This window comes from Helianthus annuus, chromosome 3 (assembly GCF_002127325.2).
Source record: "Helianthus annuus cultivar XRQ/B chromosome 3, HanXRQr2.0-SUNRISE, whole genome shotgun sequence".
Taxonomy (NCBI): Eukaryota; Viridiplantae; Streptophyta; class Magnoliopsida; order Asterales; family Asteraceae; genus Helianthus; species Helianthus annuus.
The window spans coordinates 114,292,007-114,300,381 of record NC_035435.2 but is presented as its reverse complement, the minus strand read 5'-3'; the positions used below and the strand labels follow the sequence as shown (position 1 = coordinate 114,300,381).

The following is an 8,375-nucleotide window of genomic DNA, read 5'->3' as shown; positions in this document are numbered from 1 at the left end:
CCTAATTCATGTAGCGCGTCTCTACGCCACACTCTACATCCTATTTCTAGTGGTGTTCCCACCATTCTTTCTTAAATTTGATTCACATTCAATCGTAAGCTTAAACTTTTCATTCTTATCCTTCTTGCCTATATTGATCCAATCCTTTAAGAATCGTTAGACCCCTTTTTGCTAGCTTGACTGGACATAAGTGAGATGATTCTCGTGTTTTTCTCGAGCTTCGGTCAATTCATGACCATTTCTTAATATATCATTTCCATTTTTCCGTTCACCGTATTTGGTGTTAATTCACCTACGTTCTCTAGCATGTCCCTTACTAATGAGTATCCTACATTACACGTTGCATTTCTTACGTAATATTTCTAAAGTTTGTAAGTAATTATTATTTACTGTCTTCTACAATATAACCTTATAAGGTCAACCACCACCCAATACTTTTTGTATATAAGTATTTCAGTACATGTTGCACTTACTCTCAATTCGAACATCTTTACAAAAATGTCTTTAACTGACATCCCAACTAATATTCTTCCCATACCTTTCATCAACATTACCAAGTTCTCATTTCCGCCTTAGAATTTCTCAACTAAAATTTATGACCGATTTACCCTTATAATGAGGTCTTATCGGTTTAACATTATGCCAACAATCTCAACAAAACGTACCATAATCTTTCTCATTTATTTATACATTCCGCTTTGATTTCGAATACTCAAACACGTATACACCTTCATGTAGATGAATTCGAAGCGATTGCGAAATCACTTACCTTTAGCGTTCATGTTCATGCTTGCCTCATTGCTTCCTCTTACTCCGTTTGCCATCCATACTTGAATCAACTGACAAGACTTCCATCCTTACATATTAATATATTATTACATTCATAACACTATTAGCTTATGTGAGCATACATACAACTATTCATTTTCTTTCTATTCATAAGTTAATTGACTTTCGTTAGTCAAATTTCGTAAAAACAAGGCATTTATTATTAGTCATCTCACTTCCAATCCATACAACTAAACTATCGTCAAGCATAACACGTAAATCACTTAATACATAACATATCAACTCTTTACTTTAGCTTTTGTGTCTAATGACCATTTCATAATATTCCTATACTGTTGACTTTTAGATAGTCAACTGTCTTGCTTACATACTTCAAACTTTTGAACATGTAAAACATGATAGACCGTAATACTAATATTCTACGTATTTCATACATATAATTTACGTAATCCCCCAAACAATACACATATGTACATTCACCTTCACGTATTTTCGCATACTAATGCTTCATGATTCTACAAATGGTAATTACCATTCAAGTTAACTATATAACATAATTCCAACGTATCTTTTACTATTAAGCTCATATGATTCGCGTTTAGCACATATTCGCCCCTTAATCATAATATGGCAAATTATTAATTACACATAAGCATCACACCATTCAGGTACAAGGTACACGCCTCTAATGCATAATTCTGATCAAAGCATACATTCATCCGAATTTTCATAAATTTTTACTTTATCGCCAACGGTCTACATAACCTTACATAACTTATTATATCTTCTATTAACTTGCCAGGAGCATAAAACGGGCATTTCTGAGAAGCATGGTAACTTAAATTATAGTTCACAAGCTTTCAATACATCATAGTTTATTAGTCCGTATTTACTTCATTCGCATCCTCACATTTTAAACTTTACTCATTTTTCATTCATTTTTCTTTTTAGCATTCATTTGTGTCATTCGACACATTACTTTCGACCCTTAAAATTTTCTTTCCATCGTAACCACTAATCATGGTTACATATATCTTATTAGGCCTTATATAGACCCTACACGAACATTTAATAGGCCTTAAAACACTTTGGAAACTCAAAATACGAAAACCAAAACAAAACAAAAATCCTCAGCGGATTTGATTTCCGCTAGCCGTCGGCGACGGCTTCACACCCCGTCGGCGACGGGCTTCATAAATGGGGCGTCGCCCAAAATGTCCGTAGACAGGAAGATAGGCCGTTGACAAACATGGGGCGTCGGCGACGGCATTACAGCCCGTCGGCGACAGCCCCTCTTTTGCTGAAACGCTGCTGAACCTTATTTTGACAGTTCTGACCATTTCCTGGGTCCGTTTTCAGCTACCCGGGTCCAGGGACTTCTCATTTTACCCATCTTAACATTTCTTAACATAAGTAATCTTAAATCTTAAACCGTAACGCACTATACATACTCATATCAAGCGAATGTTTAAAATTTTACCTCATTGGCGATCTCGGAGCGAGCACATTAGCATGAGCCATGGTTTGAGTTCGAGCGCTAAGACTCTTGCCCGAATCCCTCAAACCTTGGCTTTGATACCAACTTGTTAGGTCCGCTTTTCTTTATATGTAAGATTACTCACAAAAGAATGATTTTTCGGACATCAAAATACCAACTTTGACACATAATGAAAATTTTTACAAAAAATGGGCATGACCCGTTCGTAAAACGGACGTGACCCCTGTTTTTGACATAATAGACAACATTCACATATGACCCTTTTTACATTAAACCATCCCAAACAAAAACAACAAGTTTTCAAATCTAAAACTTTTAGCAAGGTTTAACAAAGTAGCAAAACATGGACCCAAAAGCATGCATATAAACTTGCGGAAGCGCTTGGTATAATAAGGCTTGAACATGTGCTCGCTCCATATCCCCGAATCGCCTATAGCGGAGTTTTACCTACATTAACATTCGACAATTTAAAAGGTTAGTTATCACCCTAGTTAAAATCATAATTCTTTCGTTTAAGCTTTATCCTTACAAAAACATTCTTGCTTTTACGCATTCGACTACCCAAATAGTTGGGTTAGGCATAGACACTCTCATTGAGAGTTAAGCATACACTTTCGACCCGTTTAATTGGGTTGGCATAAACACTCTCGATGAGAGATAAGCATACATATTTGACCCGTTTAATTGGGTTGGCATAAACACTCTCTCGTTGAGAGATAAGCATACATATTTGACCCGTTTAATTGGGTTAGCATAAACACTCTCGATGAGAGATAAGCATACATATTTGACCCGTTTAATTGGGTTGGCATAAACACTCTCGTTGAGAGTTAAGCATACACATTACTCTTCGTCCAATCCGCATAACGGATTCTATCTTTCACATTCATTATGGCATTCAAAGCTACCCGTTAAAACGGATAGTGTTCATCTTTACTTGACCCGATTTCATTCCAATCGGTCAACATATTTTGCTTAGCACAACATTCATTAACATATCCAATCCACAAGGGAATTGTCGCTTACTTGCTACATGTCACATTTGTCATACAAGAATAATTCTATATCAAATTATATATAAAAGAGAGAGTATAACAAGGATTTGTATGCAACGAATCATACCTCGGTCTTGTAATCCTTCCGATTTCTTAGAATTCGAATCTTCTTCCTTCACACCTAGATCAACATATTCATTCATTCGTTTAGTACTCTAACTTTCATTCCATCACATTTCAATTTACACATAATTACTCTTTCAAGCATTTCATCAAACACCTAGTGGGCGTTACATTACTAAAGCATAGTGTACAAGCATCCAAAGCACGATTTGCTAATTCATCCTATATATGTCATCATTACTCAATCTAATTCTTACAATTCCTTTAATCCATATCAATTTATCTAGCATTCGGATACTACAAGCTGAATTACATGCCAAATTACTTATATTCATCATTCCTATAATCTTCATATTCATAACACAAACTTCACATAGTGGGTTTTCACTACATTCTTTCATGCAACCTAAAATCACACATGATTCTTGTCCTAGGAAGCATTTCTAACTCAGATTTCCCACAATAGATACAAGAAATCGAATTTGGGTTTAAACCCTTGCTCTAGAATTCATCTTTTCAAAAATTAAACTTACCACTTCACCATGTATGCATAGATAATCGATAAACTTGAGACATGCAACTGATTTAGACTTGAATTTCTTGATTAATTGAGTAGATTAGCATGAACAAGGGTTTTCACCCTTGTTTCTTCTGTTCGATCGCTCCCAGGTACGCACACAGGAGTGTGTTTGTGGGTTTACCACTATAAAACCTTAATTATTAAAATCTTACACATTAACCCCCTTCTAATTTGATAAGTATTTAATTTAAGCATTAATTCAAATTTTTAACTTATTTCCTATCATAACCCATTAACTAGGTTACTTTTTGTTCATTTTCATTTATTTTAATTGGTAACCGGTTTTTGGGGCGTTACACAATGGATAAGATTTGCCTCTGTATCTCTTCTCCATCTTCAGAATTGCCCTGACCGTCTTAACATACACCCTCCTTCTGTTGTCAAAATGGAGGACGTATCGCCTGATTCCCAGAGTGTATCTCCAAGAAACAATTGTTGCCACTTTTGGCGTTTTGTTTAAGTTGGCGTTTTTGGTTAACGTTTTTTTCTTTGCAGAAAATGGATAGATTGAACTGATTATGGAAGCTATGGTTTACGTTTTTTTATATAATGATGTTTTGGCGCGTAATTTAGGAGGGAATTTCTTCTAATAAATGTTAATAACTAAAATTCAGTTATTTTGTGTTGTTTCATCTTCCTGTAATATTCAACGAATTTTATTTTTAATTTTTGGCTTTTTGTTTTTAATGTCGTTTTATTTTTTGTATGTCGTTTTATTATGTGTTGGCATTTTGAATATGAGGGGTAAAAGACCCTTTTACCCTTAATGAATCGCGTCCCACCTAATAATATTGATGTTATTTACGAAAACGCCACCGCGCAATCTAGTCCATGGATTGTTTTGATCGGAGGATCCATAATCGTTCTCACCGTTCTCACACTTTTCACCGTTTTCTCCAAATCTTGACCCTTGTAGGACATATGCGATTTTATATTATTAGTTGTGTTTGGTAAGGGTTTTGTTTGATACATGCGATTTTAAATGATTAGGGGGTTTTGGTAATGGTTTAGTGTGATACATGCGATTTGGTATGTTTAGGGGGTTTTGAGTAGGTTATCTCTTCGTTATGATTCTTATAATATGCGAAATAGATGTAAAAATTAGTTGTGTTTGGTAAGGATTTTGTCTGAATATGTGAATTCTGAAAATAGGGTTTCACACTATATGCGAAATACATGTGAACCTATTAGGTTATGTCTTGCTTATGATTCTTATAATATGCGAAATAGATGTAAGAATTATGTTTGGATTATTCTAATATGTGAATTCTGATTATACATTACATATATCTGTGTTCTGAAAACAGGGTTTTACACTGTATGCGAAATAGATGTAAGAGTTATCTTTGGATTATTCTAATATGCGAATTTTGATTATACATTACATATAACATGTGAAATACATGGTTTATAACGTGCGAAATACATGTGAAACTATTAGAGTGGTTTCTTATAACATGCGAAATACATGTTTACATATTCCTTCTTATAATATGCGAAGTCTATTTTGAGTAACATGCGATTTTGTAGAAATTGATGATGATGATGATGACGACTTTGAAATGCCTATATCCACATTGAGGAAAGTGAACAACAAGAAAAGAAGGGTTGTAGAAGAAAATTCTGATGATGATGATGACTTCGTTAAGCCTGTACCAAAAAAGAAGAAACTGAAAGAGGGTGAGAAACTGAAACAGGCTAAGAAATCTAAAATACAAAAAAAATAATCCTTCCAAAAAATACGAAAAGGGAAAAAGACGAGCCAGCCTGAACCACCTAGAACAGAACCTAGGCCTTTCTTTGAATACCACAACGAGGCATTATTATTGAGATGTCAACCTACACCGTACATGGAAACTGTTAGAAATTTTTCAAAAGCCCAAGTTGCTGAGGTGAAAAATATGGGCTTTGGATCTCTTCTAGATATGAATATCAACCATATTTCGATATGTTTAGGATTTTGGCTAGTAAGAAACTTTGAGAAGAAGTTCGATGAGCTTAGCATAGGTAATCATCAAATCAAAATTACATCGGGTTCAGTGTATGAGGTATTTGGAATACCAAAAGGATCTAAGCTAGTTGTTACAGTTATCGATAAAAGAAAAGTTAAAAAACTTGAAAAAATTGAAAAGAGTAAGGAACCCAAAAGTGGAGATAGTATTATGGATCACTTCATCGGTCAATGGGCAGACAACAAGAGAATTACTCATAGCTTGGTTACAGCAGCAATGAACAATCAAAGAGAGGGAGGCAACTTGTTTAAAATAAATTTCCTAGCATACTGGATGACATTTTTTACGGAGATTACAAAAGCTACAACTGCAAATGATAGATGTTTGCTTGGGGTAAGCGTTGTTGAAGATATACCACATCTAGATTGGTGCTCATATCTACTGGAGACATTCGTCGTACTAGAAAGGGGTGGGAAAACACAAAAATACAATACGTGGGACCTGTTGCCTGTCTTACGGTTTGTTTTACTACAGTACGTGGTGCTCATATCTATGGAAGTATGTAAGCATGTCACACCCCTAATTTCCACGTGTCACCGGTGGGGGAGTATCGTGACGTAGTTGATATCATGATAGTCAAACAACACAAATTATAATGCACAGTGGAAGCAATAAAATAGATTTATTTCAACCAAACAAAAATGTAATATCCAAGTATCACAATGTAGCTGAAATAGATCCACAGGCGGATCAAAATAAAAAGGAGAAACTGTTCAACAGATAATGGCATCCAAGCTTGCGAGACTCTAACGATCCTAAGGAGTGGCCAGCCTATTACGTGTAGAACCTGCACTTAATCTTTTTTGGGAAAATACATCAGTTTACACTGGTAAATACAATTTAACTGACTCATTTTGAAAATGTTTAAAAATAAATTGATTTGAATGCACATGGCACAAAACTCTTTATAACTTGGGATAATTAATTAAATCTAAACTTGTAAAAGAATTACATATTTGTTATGCGTTCAGTCGCACGGTTCGTGCCGGGTTTAAGGTTAATAGACACACCACATAGTATAAATCCGTGGCGGGAAACCAACGATTATACCTTAATAATATGGACACATTGTCGGGTGTATGCCTACACCCGCGTGTCAAGGTCGTGGCCATTTCGTGAATGATGCCAAGGATATCCGGGACATGGTCATTAAACTCCCAAAGGCGTAAAACAAACAAAACCAATTTTTAAACGGGTCACATTGATAATACCCAGCTACTAATGTGTTAGGGTCAATTGCCCGAACAAGCGGTATTTTATATACCGTACCCCAAGCCCGTATAAGGGAAAATAAGTTAAAAGTATTTACCTGAGCAAGTATAAACCACATTAAGCAAATGCAAGTATCTTTTACTGGTCTCCTATTCTGGAACGAAGGTTTATAATAATCTATTAGAATCCTAACGGGTCTTTAATATAGCCTAAGCTTAGACCGATTAGTTTTAAGGAATAAATATGGTTTAATCGCACGGAAGGCGAAAACCGGGAAGGAATGTGATTTAGACCCAACAAGTTTGAAGACATGTATAATATGGGTAAACTAAACACATTCTGGATTTTGAGACAAAGATTATATGGTTTGACCCGTTTCGGCTAATATGCGTAAACTAGTTACATAAGCCGATCCGAACGCGAAAATGCATAACGGGTAACCATATAAATCATATACAAGTTTCCTGAGATTATATGCACCAAATATGTTGTAATATCAGTAAGATATGTCCTATTATGCCCTAAATGATTTTAAACTCAAATTACGCCTCATAAGGGCATTTTGGTCATTTAAAAGGGTATAAAAGAGTTAAACTAGCAATCTGAGTTATATATCTGAATAAATCAGTAAATATGCTTAGTTTACTATGCTATAACAGTAGGATATCATATGTATGTGAATTTTATTAATTATAACCATCCTATGCATTGAAAGGGCATTTTGGTAATTTCACATAAGCCTAAAAGGTCAAAACTGGAAATCTGAGTTTGAAACCTTAGTTTACTGTTGTAATATAAAATTTTACTAAATATTTCAGTAGGTATCAACTCATATATATATATATATATATATATATATATATATATATATATATATATGTATATATAAACTAGTTTTGATACATACTATGTCATAAAATGCCTAAAAAGGCGATTTGGAGCCATTTCCGGGTTTTCAAAGAAAAGTTGATACTTTTATAATTCCAGAAGGCTCAAAATAATATATTTATCATAATAAATCAGTAGAAAAAGGTTTGAGGTCAAAAGGATTTATAAAACTCATTTTACAGCCCAAAAGGGCAAAATCGGCATTAGCCGAATTAAGCTTAGAACACTAAGTTATGCTCAGCCTAAAAATAAATAAAAATCTTTAAAATTCCCAAAAT

The 8,375-nt window shown here is 34.5% G+C and overlaps 1 long non-coding RNA gene across 1 annotated transcript; it reads right to left on the bottom strand.

Annotated features, from left to right (window-relative positions):
- Positions 1 to 2,517: 2,517 nt before the first annotated feature.
- LOC110891877 lies at positions 2,518 to 4,101 on the bottom strand. The gene is made up of 3 exons (XR_002565626.2): positions 3,939 to 4,101; positions 3,410 to 3,463; positions 2,518 to 2,734 (listed from the first exon to the last, which is right to left on the bottom strand). It is a non-coding gene; the product is annotated as an uncharacterized LOC110891877 (long non-coding RNA).
- Between the last annotated feature and the right edge of the window lie 4,274 nt (positions 4,102 to 8,375).